We start from the raw sequence: 20,900 nt of genomic DNA on the forward strand, positions 1-20,900 counted from the left end.
GGCCTAAGGATTGGGAGGACCTTGGGACAACACCTAGGAAGTAGCAGCCCATGTCTGAACTCCGGTAGATTCATCTGCTTATCTGGAGTGCAGCTCCGCACGAGGGAGTGTGCAGCTCAGAACCGAGCTGCAAATTTTGAGGGCCCAACTAACATCCCCATGTTTGGGTGAGCCTGCTGGTTCCTCTCTTCCCCAGGGGTACTATGATGGTGTGTGGACTGCAGTGTTGATGGGCACTCACAAAGATCTTTGGAGCCTTCTCCCTTCAATGTGCATTATTATAAATACCATAGGAAAGGCACGCACCCCTCTGACTTTTGAACCACGATAGCGGAAGCATTTGACACCTTCTGTCTGTGGCAGCAGATTACACTCTTGATCTTTATGCTGCTTAAGAAAGCACAGAACAACAGGGTCTCTAGCTATTTCACTCCAGTGGAGGCGCTGGATAGTCCCACAGAGCCACATGCTGCCACAGGCATGGCGCTCACTGAGGAGGACCTTTTCACTTCTCTAAGAGATTCTAAATGAGAACTTTGTGCAGAGCTCAAGTCTAACATGGCTGCCTGCCTGGAGTCAATATGGGCTGACATCAATGGCCATCTGCTGACCATACAACAGGATGTGGAGTCGATGTAGACATGAACTCTGGGCTTGAAATGTAAAGTACAGGAACTGGAGAAGCGTACCAGACAGATGTATCAAAGTGCCAGCCTCCTGCATACACAACTTCAAACCTCCCTTATGGAATGCGAAAACCTTGAAAATAGCTTGTGAAGGGATAATGTACGACTTCAGAGTCTATCCGAATGAGAGTAGGGGTCTTTGTGGTTGGACTTTTAACTGAATTATTGAAGGACAAAAAACTTATAATCAAAGTGGGAGAGGGTGCACAGAGTGGGTCCTCTGTCTGTGGCCATGGAGAGACACCCTAGCGATGTTCTGGCCAAACTTTATTCCTTCAAAATGAAAGAAATGATAATTCAGGCAGCATGATGAACAGAGGAGGTGTACATCCAGGGGGCATTTTGCTCAATTTTTTAAGACATTGCACCCGCCACACTGGCACAACGTCAGCAATTTTGCTCCCTGACTGATAAGCTGCAGCAAGATTGTATCAAATACACATGGACTGGAATTGTATTTGCACTGAATTCCTTTGCACTGGAATTTGAACTCAATAATAAATCACATGTCCTCACAGACCTCCAGGAAGGAACACAGATCTTGGCACTGTCTCTCCCTGGGAACCGGATAGAAGAAGGAGGTTGTGATTAAGTGCCATCTTTCTTGCATGGTATGCCCCCACTTTTGGCTAAATTGATGAATGTACTTTGGCTGAGTGTGCCCTGGGCTCATGCCAATCATGTGCCCAGGGCCTATGTTCCTTCCCTAAAAACTGTGCTGAAACCAAAACCCAAATTGGCAAACCCTGGCCACATGTCAGCCCCTGGTAAATGGTACACTAGGTACCCAGCGCCTTGTGACCAGGGAAGGCCCCTAACGGCTGCAACACTTATTGTGCCACCCTCAGAGGCCCTGTACCCTGACACAAACACCCTGCCCTTGCAGGCTGAGTCTCTGGGTACAGAACAAAACAGAGATTCAACATGGCACACATCCCTGTGTGCCATGCCCACAATACACACTGTCCTGGCATACATCAGCCACCCCTCTAGCTGGGTGCCCTATGCCAGCGGTGTGGGTACAGGAGCATGAGCCCTGTGCCCCTACAGTACCCATGTCCATTCCTGGGCACTGTAAGTGCAGTGCTGCCATTTAAGAGTATATGGTGCTGGTCGTCAGCACGAACTCAACAGCACCATGATGGCTCCACTGAAGACTGAGAAGTTTGGTATCAAACTTCTCAGCGCATTAAACCTGCACTGATGCCAGTGCAGGATTTAATGTACAACCCAAGACAGAGGGCATCTTAGAGATGCCCCCTGAACCTAACTTACAATCCACATCTTGTCTGAGGGGCTGCCTAGGCTGCCACACAGCAGACATGTTGCTGGACCCCTGGGTAGAGAGCCATCCGCTCTCCTGGGCCTGCAACAATGCACATCCTGGGCGACGTGCTAGGTCTCCTCCCCCAGGATGGGCAGGGGAAGCTTCAAAGGCCTGACGCCTTTGTGAGCTTCTCCAGGCCACTTGCTGTACTCAACAACTGGACCCTACCGGTTCTAAACCCCCACTCTGGCGGGAAGGCTGTCCGGAAACCCCAAGGAAGGACAGGGGGTGTGCCAGCCTCTGCCAACCCCACCCCTCAGGTGTGGGAGGCGAGGTGAAGCACATCTCCGGGCTCTCGCCATCTTGAAGATGGGGAGCCCTGCCCAATCTTGACTAGGCCACTGCCCCTCTCCCACAGGAGAGTGGCAGGATAGGGGGTGTACCCACCCCAGGGCAGGGACCCAGTGGTCCCTGCCCTTTACCTACCTGTAACGCCCCTAAATTTAGTATTTAGGGGCTCTCTGAACCTTCCTTCCTTAGATGCAGATTCCGAAACAGCAAAGAAGATCAAGAAGCAAGAAGACCTGCCGTGCAGCTGCTAACAAGAGGAAGACACCAACTGCTTTGGCCCCAGCCCTACCGGCCTGTCGACCTCTGAACCTGCTCCTGCTACATCCCGTCATCTCCCGTGGCCAGCAACCTCACAAACCCCGGAGGATCTGGCTACCTTGTGACTCTAAGCATCTGGGACTCCCACGAGCAGTGGTACTGCTCAAAGCAACTAACTGACCCCTGGCATCAGACAGGAACCGCGAACCCTACACACTCTGCACCCGCCAAGTCTGGCCTGTGCTGGAGTGGACAAAGACCACGAGGACATCCCCCGGCGACTGTGACCCCGAATCCAGCACCCAAGATCCCACCTCGATGCTCCTGATGTCGCCTGCAGCCTCAGAATCAGGGACTCCCCCAACCGCGATCAACAGAGGGTAAGATTTCCCGACACCAAAAAGCACCCTTGCCCCCGGCGCCCTGCTGCCCCTTGTGCCCAACTCCTGGGTACCTACCTATCCTCCAACTACTCAACTTACCTCTCGAAATGGTGGTCGCACCTGAAGAATCTTCGTCCCCGAGCTTGCAGCCTTTGTTCGTTCTTGAGCTTCTCCTTTGCAATCCATTGAGCGCCCGACGGCTCAAAAGCACCCTGCACCCAGCCGCCCGAGTAGCCCTGGCAGTGCAACTTCTACTATAGCCTACTTCCCCATTTGCCCTGAGCAAGTGACCAGGAGCCCAGCTCCCACAGCAGTGTGGCCTGCTAGCCAGCAGCCACCAACCATGGGCCCACTGCCTCCCATAGGATAACATTGGGCCTACCTCAATCTGCACCCGGCTGCCCATGTGCCGCTGAGGGTGTAAAAATTGTACTTACCTGACCCTGGGAGACCCCTGAGTCTATGCCCAGAACCTTAACTCTGCCAGTTAAGTACTTACCCAAAAGCTGATAACTCACTTTTCTTCCATAGGGTAACATCAACTGGTTTCACTTGAAAATTCTTCTAAGTGTGGAGTTTCTAAGCTTTAAAATATTCACCTAAAATCAACCGAGTAATGAAATTGAAAATACTCACCTGCTATTAGGAGAGATCCCAGTGCTGGATCTTGGTGCCCAGCACTGACCCTGAAAAGTAATTACAAGTATACTTACTGCTAACTCAATTTTCTTCCATAGGAAACCATTGACTGTTATTCTGTGAAATTTCTTCTAAGTGTCGATTTTTGCAAACTACAAATATTCTTTAAAAATCGTATCAACTGTGAAAACGTAATTACTTACCTGTTTTAGATAGATGTCCCAGTACTGAGCATAGGTGACCAGCACTGGATTACAAAAGTAACGAGAACATACTTTACCTGCAACTTGAATTTCCTTCCATAGGATAACTGCCTGGTTTTTGCTGAAAAAGTTTCCAAGTGTTGATTTTGCAAACGTTAAAAATTGCCTGTATAACCTAAACGCATTCTCTCAACTGCTTACAGGTGGTACATTAGTGCTGGATCCAGGTTTTAACACTGAGGTAGAAAAAGTAACAATAACCCCACTTACCTGCTAAGTGAATTTCCTCCCATATGTTAACATTGGTGATTTTATTAGAAAAGGTTTCTGTGTCAACTTTTAAAATACCAAAATATTGCTTAAAAATCACAACAGTAACTAAAATGTATTCACTCACCTGTTTCGAGGAACTGTCCCAGGACTGAATCTTGGATCCAGTCCTGGAGTTAGAAAAGTAATCCTAAAAGTAATCAATTGCATTTACTTAGAATTTCCCATTGAGCTCAATGTATAATTGTGTTTGAATTGTGTTGCCAATCGTAACAAACTGTAACTATTGCATTCAAAAGACTATTTCCTATTGCAAAGTATTTAACTAAAGCATCTCAATCTGAGAAAGTATATTTTGATACCTCTTGTTGGTTCTAAAATAAAACAACCATATATTTTTATATCCAAACCATTGGCCTAGAGTTCAGTTCTTGAGTGTGTGAGACCATTTGCTGACTGAGTGTGTACAACAAATGCTTTACACTGTCCTCTGATACTGCCTTACTGCTCGACCAAGCTACCACTTTAGAGAGTAAGGTTATATCTAACTTTAGCCTCTGTCAAACCTCTGGGGACTCTGGACTCTGTACACACTGTACCTATTTGGGAACAGTATATACAGAGCCACTTTGCTACAGAGGTGCAGAGGAGTCGGCAGATACTTCCACAGAGGGAAGACACAAGAAGCAATGGCTGACACAAAATCGCCTGAAAATCCCAGCAGAGACATTAGGTATTGGGTGTAACATATAGACCCATTCTCTCAAGAAAGCATGCTACCATACAGGAGGAGGTGACTCCAGAAACTTTGGAAGGATAGAAGAGGAGTCTGGGACCCTGGGTGCACTATCCTGGCACTCACTTGCCAGTTTATCTTCTGACATCCCTCAATCAGTATTAGTAGGAATTGCTGCTCCCACCTTGCACTTCATCATGCTGATTTTTATACTCAGCAATGATACGTACCTTGATTACATTTAGCTATCTTTAGATTGCCTTAGCGGACACTGACCATTACGCCCATAAAGAAACTCCATCTAACTAGAATGTGTGAAAGGATAGGGACTTTCTTTCTACTTGCTACTTGGGTTTGATTTGTTTACTTTACTGGTACATGAGGTCTTTTATGGTAGATACAGGGCGAGAGACACAAGGGGGAGAGTTGTGGCTATGTCCCACTTTACGAAGTGGGCTGAAAGTAATTACCTTCAAGTTATGTCTATTGCAAGAGAAGGCTGTGTACTTTCCATTATGGTGATTACTAAACTCATGTGGAATGTGAGGGGACTTAATTCCCCCTCCAACCAGAAAAAACTGTGGAAATACTTATAAGACCAAAGACATGATGTAGTGGCCATGCAGGAGACTCTCCTCAAGCAGTCCAAGGAACACAGGCTACGGTACCGAGAGTATACTGTGAAATATAAATCTTCAGCATCCTCAAAGCACAATGTGGGTAGCATTTTTCTTTCACTCCTTATTAGATTTTCAACCTGAGGAATGCAAGACAGATAGAGATAGGAGACTAGTCATGGTGAAGGGCCACATCCATTTCCGCCTTTGCACTGTCGTTTTACTCTATGCCCCCACCATCAATCAACTCCAATTTCTACTTTTTTCAGCTGAGCTGGGAAGGTTTGCAGAGGGAGAGATTATAGCTATGGGGGATTTCATCCTCACATGGGACTTGGGAGTGGACAACACGCACCCCCTTCGATCTACCATGGAGAGTTTTCCAAAAGGCTTGAAGCGGGTGTTCCGTGAACTAGGTCTCTCAGACACTTGGGGCCTGATTCACAGAACTAACTTAAGACAAAATCCTAAACTTACTACCATTTTGGTATTCACAGAAGGCACTTACTCATTTTGGTATTCACAGAAGGCACTTACTCATTTCGGTATTCACAGAAGTTAGGACTCCTAACTTTAGGACTCCTAAATGCCTTCTGCGAATACCGAAAGCCTTAAAATTAGGAATTTTCTCAGTTTAGTAGTAGTATAGTTAGGACTCCTAACTTTAGGACTCCTAAATGCCTTCTGTGAATACCGAAAGTTTTAAAATTAGGATTTTTCTCAATTTAGTAGTAGTAAAGTTAGGACTCCTAACTTTAGGACTCCTAAATGCCTTCTGTGATAACCGAAAGCATTAAAATTAGGATTTTTCTCATTTTAGTAGTAGTATGGTTAGAACTCCTAACTTTAGGACTACAAAACTGGGAAAAATCCTAATTTTAAGACCTTCGGTATTCACAGAAGGCATTTAGGAGTCCTAAAGTTAGGACTCCTAACTTCTGTGAATATCGAAGTGAGTAAGTGTCTTCTGTGAATACCAAAATGAGTAAGTGCCTTCTGTGAATACGAAAATGGTAGTAAGTTTAGGATTTTGTCTTAAGTTAGTTCTGTGAACCGGGCCCTTGGCCTACATCCAAATGATCAAGACTACACTTTCTTTTCCCACTTCCATCGCAGCTACTCATGAATATATTATGTGTTTATGAGTGTTCACTCCTTAATCAGATCACACTGCTGTAGCCTTGGTACTGGAATGGGATGCCCCACCAATCAGGTTTTTTCACTGGTATTTCCTGGGATCACTGGTGGGAGATAAACTCTTGTGAAATGACTTAAGGAAAACAATTAAGGAATTCTTTCAAGTGAATGATCCGCAAGATTCCAATCCTATGAATAACTGCGATGCCTTCAAGGCCGTAATGAAAGGACATTGTGTAGCATCGAATACCTCATTACATAAACAGAGGGCTAAGGAGAGAATTTACATTAGAAACAGAGTTCTACACAGCTGAACACCAGCATAAGGAAAACCCAACATTACCGCACCAGAGACAGGTGACTGCTCTTGGAGGGAAACTTAATGCCATTTACACCAACCATGCATAGCTCACTTTACTCAGTTGCAGCGTACGAGCAGGGTAACAAAAAGGGTGCCCACCTAGCCAGACACTTGAGGGTTAAGAGAAAAAAGGAATACATAGATGACATACATCTAGATACGAGGGCACACAGCAACCTCAGATACAGAGAAGGCAAAGATATTAGTGCATTTTTATAAAAATCTGTACACCGCGGAGAGAACAGAAGGGCAGGCGCAATGAAATTATCTGAATGAGGTACACTTACCTCAGGTGACAGAGGAATAAAACAAAATATTGGGGAGCCAATTTACGGCAGAAGAAATGTGTAAGGCAATCTCACAATTAAAACCACACAAATCACAAGGACCTGATGGGCTAACTGCCCAATTTTATAAGACATTCAGTTCTGATCTAATCCCCCAATTAGTGCCTCTGTTTAATGATATGGTGAATGCAGGGGCTGTCATGTCCTCCATGAGTGAGGCATATCTGGGTCATCCTAAAACAAGGCAAAGACCCAAAAGCCTATGGCTCCTATAGACCCATTGCATTGCTAAACCTAGATGCCAAACTATATAAAAAAATATTAGTAGCCAGGCTAGACGACATGTTACCCAACCTGATTCACCCGGATCAAATCAGATTTATATAAGGAAGACAAACAAATGACAACATCCGAAGGGTTTTCCAACTGGTCGAAAAGGTGACTACAAATTCCATACCTGCTATCTTATTGGCTCTAGACGCTGAGAAAGGTTTCGACCGGGTGGACTGGTCTTTCCTGCTTCATACCCTTCACAGGTTTGGTTTTAGTGAGCAATTAATCAAAATGATTATGGCCAACTACACGATCCCAGAGTCAGAGTCCTGGTAAATGGAGTGAGCTCTGACCTCATTCAATTGGAGAGCGGGACAACACAGGGATGCGCTCTGTCACCTTTGTGATTTGCATTAAGCATTGAACCACTTGTTGGCAAAATACGTCTAACCCCTGGGATTCAGAGTATTAGCTTTGGTGACTCGGAACATAAAGTATCTCCGTTCGCTGATTAATTTCTGCTGTCCCTGACTTCTCCCCGGATGTTGTTAGAGTTCCTCCTGAGTGAGCTGCAGCAGTTTCAACAGGTAGTGGAGTTCTGTGTTAACTTAACCATATCTTTCTTGCTGAACCTCACATTTCCTACCAAAGAAATGGGAACTCTTCGGGAGTTAATGACATTTCAATGGGCCAAGAAAGAGATTACCTATTTAGGCATAAGGATTACCCTCAAACTGTCAGATCTCTACTGCGCTAATTATCTACGGTTACTCCAACAACTGAAACATGACTTCAAAATATGGGCACCTATGCACATCTCCTAGCTTTGAAGAATCCACACCATTAAAATGACTGTTTTACCCAAATTGCTGTACCTATGTCAAGGGCTCCCCATGGAGCTGGATCCTAGATTGCTCCCAGCACTACAATCTCTAGTAATTCATTTTATCTTGCAAAATCGTAGAGCTCATCTTCCTTACACCTTATTACTCACACCTAAATGGGCAGGTGGCTTAGCCCTAACAGACTTTCAGGTATATTACAAGACTCCACAGTTGAGGGTGATTCCTGAGTGGTCATAATGGGAGTGAGTTGGCTGCAAATGGAAAGGCGGTGACGGGATGGTATATCTGGGATCTGCTATGGAAACCCAAAGTGGACCGTGCCCCTAATGTGTATCTGCAAAAACAACAATTGATGGACAGAATGCAGAACAATGTCATACATTCACCCCAGTACAGAGATCTGGGCCCAAATCCATCGTTTTTTTGCTCACCATGCCATTCCAGTTTGAACCCAGCCATATGCAAATCAGTCTTGACCCTGTGCCCCATGGGAACAGTCCAGCCCGAACTGCCAAGCCAGGTCCTTCCTGGACTGGAAACAAGCATCCTAGGACCGGTTTCGGGCTTTCAGCCCTCGTCAGCCAGGATAGCTTGATTCCAGTGGCATGGAGAGCAAGGCACTCACGTCTGAGCATACCCTTCCCACTCGGGGTGACAAATGCAAAAACAACAATTGATGGACAGAATGCAGAACAATGTCATACATTCACCCCAGTACAGAGATCTGGGCCCAAATCCATCGTTTTTTTGCTCACCATGCCATTCCAGTTTGAGGCACAGGGTCAAGACTGATTTGCATATGGCCATGTCTGAACTGGGGTGGCGTAGTGGGCAAAAGAACGATGGATTTAACCCAGATCTCTTGACTGGGGGAGAATGTCTGCATTGTCAGCATTCCGTCCATCATTTGTTTGTTGTAACGCTTTTCGCCCTAAGTGGGATGGGTATGCCCAGACGTGGGTCCCGTGCTCACTACGCCACTGGAGTCAAGCTGTCCTGGCTGATGACGGCTGATAGCCAGAAACCGGTCCTAGGATGCTTGATTCCGGTCCAGGGAAGACATGGCTTGGCAGTTCGGGCTGGACTGTTCTCATGAGGCACAGGGTCAAGACTGATTTGCATATGGCCATGTCTGAACTGGGGTGGCGTAGTGGGCAAAAGAACGATGGATTTAACCCAGATCTCTTGACTGGGGGAGAATGTCTGCATTGTCAGCATTCCGTCCATCATTTGTTTGTTGTAACGCTTTACGCCCTAAGTGGGATGGGTATGCCCAGACGTGGGTCCCGTGCTCACTACGCCACTGGAGTCAAGCTATCCTGGCTGATGACGGCTGATAGCCATAAACCGGTCCTAGGATGCTTGATTCCGGTCCAGGGAAGACATGGCTTGGCAGTTCGGGCTGGACTGTTCCCATGAGGCACAGGGTCAAGACTGATTTGCATATGGCCATGTCTGAACTGGGGTGGCGTAGTGGGCAAAAAAACGATGGATTTAACCCATATCTCTTGACTGGGGGAGAATGTCTGCATTGTCAGCATTCCGTCCATCATTTGTTTGTTGTAACGCTTTTCGCCCTAAGTGGGATGGGTATGCCCAGACGTGGGTCCCGTGCTCACTACGCCACTGGAGTCAAGCTATCCTGGCTGATGACGGCTGATAGCCAGAAACCGGTCCTAGGATGCTTGATTCCGGTCCAGGGAAGACATGGCTTGGCAGTTCGGGCTGGACTGTTCCCATGAGGCACAGGGTCAAGACTGATTTGCATATGGCCATGTCTGAACTGGGGTGGTGTAGTGGGCAAAAGAACGATGGATTTAACCCAGATCTCTTGACTGGGGGAGAATGTCTGCATTGTCAGCATTCCGTCCATCATTTGTTTGTTGTAACGCTTTTCGCCCTAAGTGGGATGGGTATGCCCAGACGTGGGTCCCGTGCTCACTACGCCACTGGAGTCAAGCTATCCTGGCTGATGACGGCTGATAGCCAGAAACCGGTCCTAGGATGCTTGATTCCGGTCCAGGGAAGACATGGCTTGGCAGTTCGGGCTGGACTGTTCCCATGAGGCACAGGGTCAAGACTGATTTGCATATGGCCATGTGTGAACTGGGGTGGCGTAGTGGGCAAATGAACGATGGATTTAACCCAGATCTCTTGACTGGGGGAGAATGTCTGCATTGTCAGCATTCCGTCCATCATTTGTTTGTTGTAACGCTTTTCGCCCTAAGTGGGATGGGTATGCCCAGACGTGGGTCCCGTGCTCACTACGCCACTGGAGTCAAGCTATCCTGGCTGATGACGGCTGATAGCCAGAAACCGGTCCTAGGATGCTTGATTCCGGTCCAGGGAAGACATGGCTTGGCAGTTCGGGCTGGACTGTTCCCATGAGGCACAGGGTCAAGACTGATTTGCATATGGCCATGTCTGAACTGGGGTGGCGTAGTGGGCAAAAGAACGATGGATTTAACCCAGATCTCTTGACTGGGGGAGAATGTCTGCATTGTCAGCATTCCGTCCATCATTTGTTTGTTGTAACGCCTAATGTGTATCTGAGCACTCCCACTAGGACTACCCTCAAGGTCTGGAATGAAGTAAATAGAGCTGCCTCATGGACGACATTTCCCTCCCCATTTATTCTCATTCATTACAACCTGGCCTTCACTCTCGCATTACAACCGGGTCCTTTGAAGCGTGGGGGGCTGGGGACTGTCTGATAATTTTCAACTTCTTCCCCAATTAGTACATTCTAACATTTGAAAATTGTCGACCCAACTTACGCTTATCCCCTACAGAAACCTTTTACTATAATGAATTGAAACATGGGTGGCTGCGACTAAGGAGCTCACCCCCATTGAGAACTTTGCTAGGAGGGGGACTGGTACTAAAGGGCTGATCTCCTTTCTATAAGCACTCTTACTAAATGCTATGCACATATCCGTCCATGACATATGGAGTTCTGGGAGCAGGTCCTGGACAGCTCTATCCCAGACACATGAAGTACTGGGTATTTTAAGCCCAGCGGTGCAGGGGAACACACCCTATGACTTCGGGGTTCTTCCTGTTTCAGACCTACAGAAACACAGAGTCTTCTGGGTGAAGTCAAAGATCAGTTTATTGGCTGCAGACCAATTACAGGCGTCCTAGAAGTACAACAGTATGTATGTTCTCAGGAGACTGCTGAAAATCACAGAAACAAGCTTCTCCTTAAATACAGAATTTCCTGCCTCAGGCATACATTCCTAGGTTTATGACATGGTCATTTAAAGTGTACAATATAAACGAAAAAGCAGAGTCATGATGACCTTCCCACATTCCAGTTAAGCCAGCCCGCAATTATTTACACAGCAAAGCTCAGATCCCACATCAGATATCGATAGGCCCCAATAAACATGAGCATCTCCTGTTTTGGGAAACAAGCCATAAAGCAGGAACAGTCAGATGTGAAAGAGATTAGCTGGAGGCTTGTGTAGGGTGAAAAGACTTTATGGTGTGTCAAGCCCTGATGCTAATCACAGGTGGCCAGAGGACGGGAAACTCGTGAGACCAGTTTGACCTGGGGCAGCGGAGCCAAGCTGCCCAGGTCACAGAAAAGTCAAGGAAAGGCACATGTGCTCTAAAAGGCCCGTATTCGCTTCATGCTATATTGCCTATGTGAGGGCAACCATAAGATGGCCACCGATACAAAATGGAACCCACGTAGTGTTGTATAATAGCGTATACACAGTGCATTCATAGCTAAAACGTTACACAAAGCACTTGTACATACTGCTTTAACCATTCGCGGTTCACTATTACCGGGATAGAAAGGGGTAGGGCCTTGCCTCCTACGCGGTCCCAAATTCTAAAGTACGACAGACCCTTCTTTTGCCCTTACATAGGCAATAACTATGCTCACTTCAATCCGAGTCTAGGTCAATATTCACGAAGTCATGGAGATGTTGCTGTAGCATCATCCTATTACTTAGCTCGTCCCTCGATACAGGTTTCCTTACACATAATGTAGCACAGAGGCCACATATCGCAGGAACACACTGTATGCACAGACAGAACAGGAAAAGGATGGCTAAGATCATTCCAATGACCATCAGAACTTTCCAACCCCAGGCAGATATCAGTTCCCAGAACCACCCCATCAGTGACCAATCTCCTTTATCCACGTGTATGGACTCAGATATTTTATGCAGTTTGGAGATGGCTTGATAAACTGTTGGAGCGTTGTCTGGTATGAAAATGCAACAACTGGATTGGATAACCTTACATACCCCACCACGATCTGCAAGTATGACGTCTATAACCATGCGGTTCTGCAAAGTCATGAGGCGATCCGCTTGGAGCTCAGCTGTCAAATTACCAAGGTCACCAGCCGTAACATTAACAGTGGATTCAACCACACGAGTCAGCTGTCTCATGTTCCTACTATTAACCATAGGTCCCCAAAACGGCAGGAAACCCAAAAAGAAATCTCCCGCTCCCTGACCGGCAGTATCCTCCTTACTAATCACGCCTCTCACAACTCTGGTCTTGTGATAGTCGGAGGCGGCAGTAAATGTTGGCGGTAGCAGATTTGCAATATAACATGTGCCCGAGAAGTCAGGGGGCAACCATGTATATGCTCGATCATTGCAGATAAAATATGTACCCTTGGCAGCCAAAAACGCAGGGGAAAACTGTGACGGAAAAGTGTACGTTTCAGTACAGTCACTTCTTCCCAGTTGAGCTCTAGGATTCTGACCATTACCTTGCAAACAAAACCGACCTATGTGGGGTACGACCCAGATTGGGGATGAGATTTTCCGCTGTCTTTCACCTAGACTAATACTATACCCCGTCGCGTTCCACCCTACATAAGATCTCAACTCTTCTTTGGGAATGGATGAGTATGCATCGATATCTCTACTCATATCGGCAACTCCTTTCATTAAAGCTTTATTATTGGTACTAGGTCTGATGGAACGCGGTTGTCGCGGGGAGTAGACTTCTAGTGCATAGAGAAACATGGTCTGGAATGCCCATGACGATCCATTGTAACTATACGGCAGCACTAGATAGGGAATACCCTTATTAATGGTATGTGGCATTAAACCACACACCCAATAATTGGTCGTATTCATGACTAGTTGGTGCTGGTGCAGGAGCTGAATAAACGAGTTGTTCACAAACTCTGATCGTCTGGCTTGTTCATGTTCAGGTAGAGGGTGAAAAGAGTGTGAGGAGACAGTAGGAGGAGGTATAGGCTGTACAGTGGGTGCAATGGGCTCTTGAGAGGAGAAGAATACAAATCCTACAGTGAACACTACAATACTACATAATACAAACAGGCATAAAAACACAAAACGTTAGCTTTTCATTATTTTGCACATCCTTGCTTTAAAGTTCATTTCCTCAGCGGTCTCTCCATCTTGAAAAACTCCATCCTCTAATCGTGCCGCTCGCGGCGGGTGAGTTTCTTCTGCTAAGGAGTACGCCTGTCAGTCCAGGGAATGCCCTAGACCAACCAGAACCGTCGACCTAACGTCTTCGGCCTGTACCCCAAAGTCTTGGCACCGCGACCCTGCGGCTGAACCCGGATGGTGGTTCGAAAAACAAAAATCAAGAAAGTCCTTCAGATGGGAGAGCTCTGGTTATCAAAAAATAGAAAGGTAAAAGGAAAATAATATTTATTTGTCCATGGGCCTTGGCCTTAAATCGTAACGAGAACGGCCAGGTACTGTTTGATCTTGGAACAAAAGTTCAGGCTCTGTAGTGTCCAATCGAATTGACGGTGGCACAGCTTCCTGCAAAATATCGTCACTTTCCTGCGCTGAAGTTGTGCCTTTTATGCGTGCATCACTGAACGGCACAAAACGAGGTACAGTGTCTGTTTCAGAGTCAGCGATACCCTCCTGGACCCACTGGTCATACGGCAGAGGCAAAGGGATCCTCTTGATGTGGGCTCCGTGGATCCAGTTTTTCTTCCCCTTCACTCGAACAGCTGATCTTGTAGACAGTAGTACGAGGTGAGGGCCAATCCAGCGGGGCTCATCGTTGGTTTTCTGCTGGAAGTTTTTTACAAGGATCCACGTGCCTGGTTCGATAGGGTGTCCAGGAGCTTCAGAAGCCGGGGGGAGAGTATCATGCACCTGTTGGTGTAAAACACGCAGTTTAGCTGTCAATTCGTGCAAGTAATCAAACAGTACTGGGTGCTCGATTTCACTGAATTTCATCGGTCTTGGCACACCCCATACATTGGCCGGGCGGCCAAAAACGACCTCGTAGGGACTAAGTCCCACTCGTGAGTGTACGGTCATTCTGGTGGACAGGAGTGCTAGAGGCAGAGCGTCAGGCCATTTAAGACCTGAGCTCGCTTGGATTTTAACCAGTTTGAGTTTTAATGCGCCATTGTAGCGCTCTACTAATCCAGCTGATTGGGGGTGATTTGCAGCGTGAAACTTCTGCCTTATACCTAGTCCCTCACACACATTCTTCATCACTTGGCCCACAAACTCACTCCCATTATCACTCCACACCATTCTTGGCATTCCAAACCTAGGGAAAAATTCCTTCACAAGGGCTTTGGCTGTGAATAGAGCAGTGTTATACTTTAGAGGATAGGCCTCTATCCATTTTGAGAAAGCGCAAACAACCACTAATACGTATTTCAGGTTGTTGCACCTTTCCAGGTGGATAAAATCCAACTGCAAAACTTCAAATGGATATGATGGAGGCGCAAAATGACCAGCTGGAGTTGGGGTTCCCCTACCAGGGTTGTACTTCAAGCGTACCATACAATTCTTGACCACATTCTCTGCACACTTAGGAATTCCAGCATTCTGCCATACTGGAGCCAACAACTTACAGATTCCTTTCGTACTGATGTGTGCCATTCCATGTGCCATAGTAACCACTGGAAGCACATATGCATCAGGTAACAACCATCGCCTATGTTCTGACAAATCAATCCAACAACCATTCTCATCCAACTTACCCATACTTTCTCTCCACTTGCTCAACTCTTTCTCTGTGGCTTCAGCTTGAAGGGACTTTACACTCTCTATTGTGTTTTCACACATTCCAACATCACCAACCCATCTGGCAGGGCCTGCAACATACATTCGAGTCTTCACATCTTTTGCTGTTTCTTTCGCAACTTCATCAGCAAACACATTACCACGACCAACATCATCAGTGATTTTCCTGTGCGCACTGCATTTCATAATTGCAACTTGCAACGGTAGGGTCAGCGACTCAAGGAGATCATTCACCAACTTGCCATTCTGAATCTTAGCTCCATGCGAAGTCAGGAACCCACGTTCCTTCCACAATCGTCCAAAACTATGAGCCACGCCAAAGGCGTACTGGCTATCAGTATATATATTCACTCTCATTCCTTCAGACAACACGCATGCTCTCGTAAGGGCAATCAGTTCTGCTGCTTGAGCCGAATTTTGTGGCACACGTGCAGTTTCCACAATCATGTGCAAAGTCGTGATAGCATATGCAGCAGTCGTATCACCATTCGGAAGCTTGAAGCACGAACCATCCACCCATAAAGTACCATCACACTCAGTCAGGGGAGTATCTTTGAGATCTACTCTTCCTTTCGTCTCTTCTTCTGTTCTGAACAGACAATCATGTTGCTCAATCTCGTCTAGGTCTGCTGGAATTGGTAATAGTGTAGCTGGATTCAACGTGTTGCATCTCTTTATGTGTATGTGATTTCCTAACAGTGTCAGCTCATAACCAGATAATCGTGCACTAGTCAAGTGTTGTGTCTTGGTCCTGTTTAACAATGTGTCCACAGCATGTGGAACCATAACAATCAATGTATTATCCATCACTAGGCCAGCAGACTGTCGAATGGACATAGCTGCGGCGGCTGTGGCTCTTAGACAACTTGGCAATGCCCTCGCTACCGGGTCCAAGGTTGACGAAAAATACACGCATGGACGCGGTCTGTCGCCAAAAGGCTGTGTTAACACTGACAATGCACAACCATCTTTCTCGTGAACATACAATGTAAAAGGCTTGCTGTAGTCAGGGGTACCCAACACAGGAGCTGAACACAATGCATTACGCAATTCCAAAAAACTTTTCTGACACTCTTCAGACCATGGAATAGGATTCGGTGTGTCTTTGCATGTTAATGCTAACAACGGTTTCGCCAACAAAGAAAAATTAGGAATCCAATGCCTACAGTATGAAGTAATGCCCAAGAAAGCACGCACTTCTCTCTGTGTTCTTGGCACACTCAACTGTGCAATGGCTTGAATTCTTTCTGGGGTCAGTTTCCTTCCCTCCTTCGATAAGAGATGACCTAAGTAGGTCACCTCTTGTCGACAATATTGCAGCTTTGAGAGAGACACTTTGTGATGGAAGGCAGACAAATGACGCAACAATGACAAGGTAGCTTCTTTGCAAATCTTTTCAGTATCCGCGGCGATTAGTAAATCGTCAACATACTGAATGAGGATAGCGCCACTAGGTAAAACCAGTACATCAAGCTGCGCTTTTAAAGCCTGACTGTATATTGATGTACTTTCACAGTAGCCCTGGGGAGCGCGTTTAAAGAGGAAACTGCGACCTCCTAAACTGAAGCCAAAAATGTCTCTGCTCTCCTCTGCAATTGGGATGCTAAAGAAAGCATTCTTCAGATCGATCACTGAGAACCATGCAGCGGAGGCTGGAATCATGGTTAACAAGGCAGTTATATCAGGGACAACTGGAAACTGTGGTACAACAATCTTATTAACCTCTCTAAGATCAATCACAAATCTGTAAACAGGTGGCTGTGAAGGGTCCGTTCGTTTTAAGACAGGTAAAACAGGACTATTGCAAACGTTGCCTCTTGTCTCTTCAATTACACCCTTTTTAATCAAATCACTGACAATCGCTAACAATTCTTTCTGACCTTCATTAGAGATCTTGTACTGGGGAATACGTGGCAATCTGACATTGGCTTTTAAAGTGACCACATATGGCGGTATTTCCAGGAGACCCACATCATTGGGACCAGTGGCCCAGAGGGCATCCGGAAGGGATGACAATTCAGGTGGCATTGCATTTTTATACAAATACATTGGGGAAATCACTTTCTTACCTAATGTAAGTTGTACTCCTGAGGGAGAACAATATAGCGTCGCATGTAATCTTTTTAGCAAATCTAATCCTAGCAGATTTTCACCACAACCTGTTGTTAGAATGAGGGGTGCTTTTAGCTCACAAGGTCCAACAGAAAGTGACATAGGACTAGAAATCGGGTTCCTAACTGGGGCGCCAGAAAAACCTACTGAAACATTCATTTTGCCAGACAAAGGCGCGCCAGGGAGTTTTGAATGCATAATTGAACTCTTTGCAGCACCAGTATCCAGCAGAAAGGGCTCCGTTACATTTGCTGTAGTTACTTTAACATAAGGTCCGCTCTGATCCACTGGCACTGAAACAACTCCCTCTCTCTGTCTACGGCGGTCCTAGTAATCATTATCTTCTACATTGTCGTCTTCCGCATAATAATCATTATTGTAGTACTGAGCTGTATTGCCAGTCGCATTGGCTTGCTGATCAAAGCTATTTATGGTATTTTGAGGTGGAAGAGGACGCGCGTTCTGGGGAAGATTTCCACGCCCTCTGCCTCTAGGAGCTTGCTGACCACCTCTACCTCTTGCGCCATACACATTACTGTTACGCTGCATCAATTTAGGGCAACTATATTTAAAATGACCTTCCTCTTTGCAATATGAACATTGGTTGGGACCTACAGGGATTCGTGGTTGATAATACCCATTCATTTGCTGACTATTCTGAAACTGTTGGGGTTGCTGATAGATACCTTGTGTTTGCCTATAATTACTCTGTCCTCCACGTGGTGGATAAGCCTGCTGTAAAAGGACCTTTGTCTTTAGTTCTTTCGTTTTCTTATCTGTTCTATCCTTCTCATCTTTGTCTCTATTCTCATAATACTGTGCAGTAGCCAGTATTTGCGCTGAAGAGGAAACAGCCCAAGAACTTTCTGAATCTTTTAATTTCTTACACAACTCGGGAAGTAGATTCTGCACAAATTTATCAACAAATAACCGTTGGCCACCTTCAGTGCTCATGTCTTGACCACTGTGGTCGATAAACGTTTCTTCAAACCTGGTGAAAAAATCAGACACTGTCTCATCTTTCTTCTGCTTACATGCGGATAGTTTATCCCAATTTACGCGCATCGCAGGCATTATAGTTTTCATGTAGGTAATAATTCTACCAGGGAGCGCTGCTATGAGGGGCTCAGGTTTTGCACCACCAACTTGTCTAGCGTCTGCAGCAACGATATTAGCCCATGTATCACCCAATTCTGCAGCGTGATCTACATTACGAATGGATCCCCATAAAGGCTGTGGAACCACATTCCCAAACAGCATATCTATGTCAGCCAAATTCATTACACATGATTCTGCAGTTTGTGATAACTCCTTATAATATCCTGCAGGGTTTTTACGGGGATCAGGTAATGTCTGTTTAAGTGCTAACACCTCAGATCGCTTCCATGGGACATGTACCCAAACACGTTGAAAATGTGCTGGAGCAGCAACAATACCATGTGCGGCATCAGCCGCAACGGCTTCCTTCCATACCGGAGGGACTTCTCTCATGGGGTATTGTCGCGCTTTTCCCTTTTTCCCCACAGGGAAATCTGGTTCAAACAACGACTGTTGACAATCATCATTCCTCAAGGCTAATAAGATCGCAACTGCTCTATCGACATCGGGGCCCACAATCATACCTTTTCCAAAATCGAATCTCACTCGGCATAACTCCTGTGGGTTTGGGTTTGCACCATTATCCTCCAATTCCTCACAGAGGAATTCACACATTTTATCAAAGACACACCTCTGTTTTGGGACATCCCATTGGTGAAAAACGTTAACAACTGATTCCACATCATAGAGTGAAGGGAAACCAATCCACCTACGCGCCAGATGATCTAACACCTCTTTCTCATCGGTACCAGGCAGCTGACTGCGCAATTGCTTACACTGTAAGCCAGGAGTCGCACTAGATGACCCAAAGAAAGGCGACATTAGACTAGTAACTACATTAGCTAGTCGTTGTCGTGCTGAAGGAGAAGTTGAGGCGAAAACAGGGGGATAGACAGAGGGAAGAAAGACAGGTTCAGATACAGGTACCGGGGTAGTGCAAGAAGGAGCACCAGAGGAAACCGCTGGTGTGCTAGGCAAAGTCGCAGAAAGAGCGGGGGTAACAGGTAGCAAAACTGGCGGCCCTTGAGAGGGCTGCACTGCAGGGATAGGAGCCAGCTGAGGAGGAGCTGGCGGCTGCGGGAAGACTTGCCACATATTTACTGGAGGTTGCACATTTACAAGCTGTGGTGGTGCGGTGGCATTTTGCGCATATGGGGGTGGCGAACTTAACAAATGGGACATTAGGGAATCTTTCTCATTCTCTTTTGTCTCATCTTGCACAAGGGGTGACAAAACAGGGTAACATTTATCAATCCCTAGTTTGCGCTGTCTGTGCAATTGCTCATTCCTTTGTTCCTCCTCATTATCTTTAAATTGCACAGCTGCTTGCATCACTGACATACCTCTCTCTCTCTTATCTCTTTTCGCTAGCTTAATTTCCTTCTGTTTGGCTTCCTTTCGCCATAGGCGGAAAGAATCAAACATCGCCGGCCGGGCTTTCTTTTTAAACAATTTTACTTCCAAATTATCTAAGATATCTGTATCGAAACTACCATTTTGGGGCCACTTTAAAACACCGTCCTTTCTGGTGTATCGGATCCATACTTCATTATATGCAATGGGGCCCACGCCATGTTTTACATAAAGTTCATAAGTTGGAGTTCCAATTGGAGGAACCGGACACGAATCCTCTAACTGGAAATCCCTTCTAGAACTCAAACAAAACCAATTTCTAAATACACTAGCACCAGGCATCTTCGCTCACTAGTCTAGTTTCAAACGTCAAAGGATTATCGAATACGATAGTCTCGTGAATACACGAGTCCTCTGGCTTTGGGACTTGGAAGCACCAAATCAAAATGATCCCGAAGGATACCAAATTCAAACTAGGAGACGCTCCACTTATACTTAACTGAATATTGATGATCAATGGCGTCACCAGAAGACTCTCTCGATTGTTTCGCTCTACGAAAATCGTCAAGGGTCCAAAACAGGGCGATTAATCAGGGCAGCAGTCCTTCGTAGCCGTCGGGACGCGGAAAACCTCGCAGAAAAGACCTTCGGACCACGTCGACATGCAGGGGTCGATGAAGTGGCGGCCTTCCTCCAGAATTTCCACACGAAGCTCCTCACGAACCTCTGGCTTGGACCGGTACCGCTGAAATCGCGCCGAGTTGGGCGCCAACTGAAGTACTGGGTATTTTAAGCCCAGCGGTGCAGGGGAACACACCCTATGACTTCGGGGTTCTTCCTGTTTCAGACCTACAGAAACACAGAGTCTTCTGGGTGAAGTCAAAGATCAGTTTATTGGCTGCAGACCAATTACAGGCGTCCTAGAAGTACAACAGTATGTATGTTCTCAGGAGACTGCTGAAAATCACAGAAACGAGCTTCTCCTTAAATACAGAATTTCCTGCCTCAGGCATACAT

Source organism: Triturus cristatus, chromosome 9 (genome assembly GCF_964204655.1).
Source record: "Triturus cristatus chromosome 9, aTriCri1.1, whole genome shotgun sequence".
In the NCBI taxonomy this organism is placed as follows: domain Eukaryota; kingdom Metazoa; phylum Chordata; class Amphibia; order Caudata; family Salamandridae; genus Triturus; species Triturus cristatus.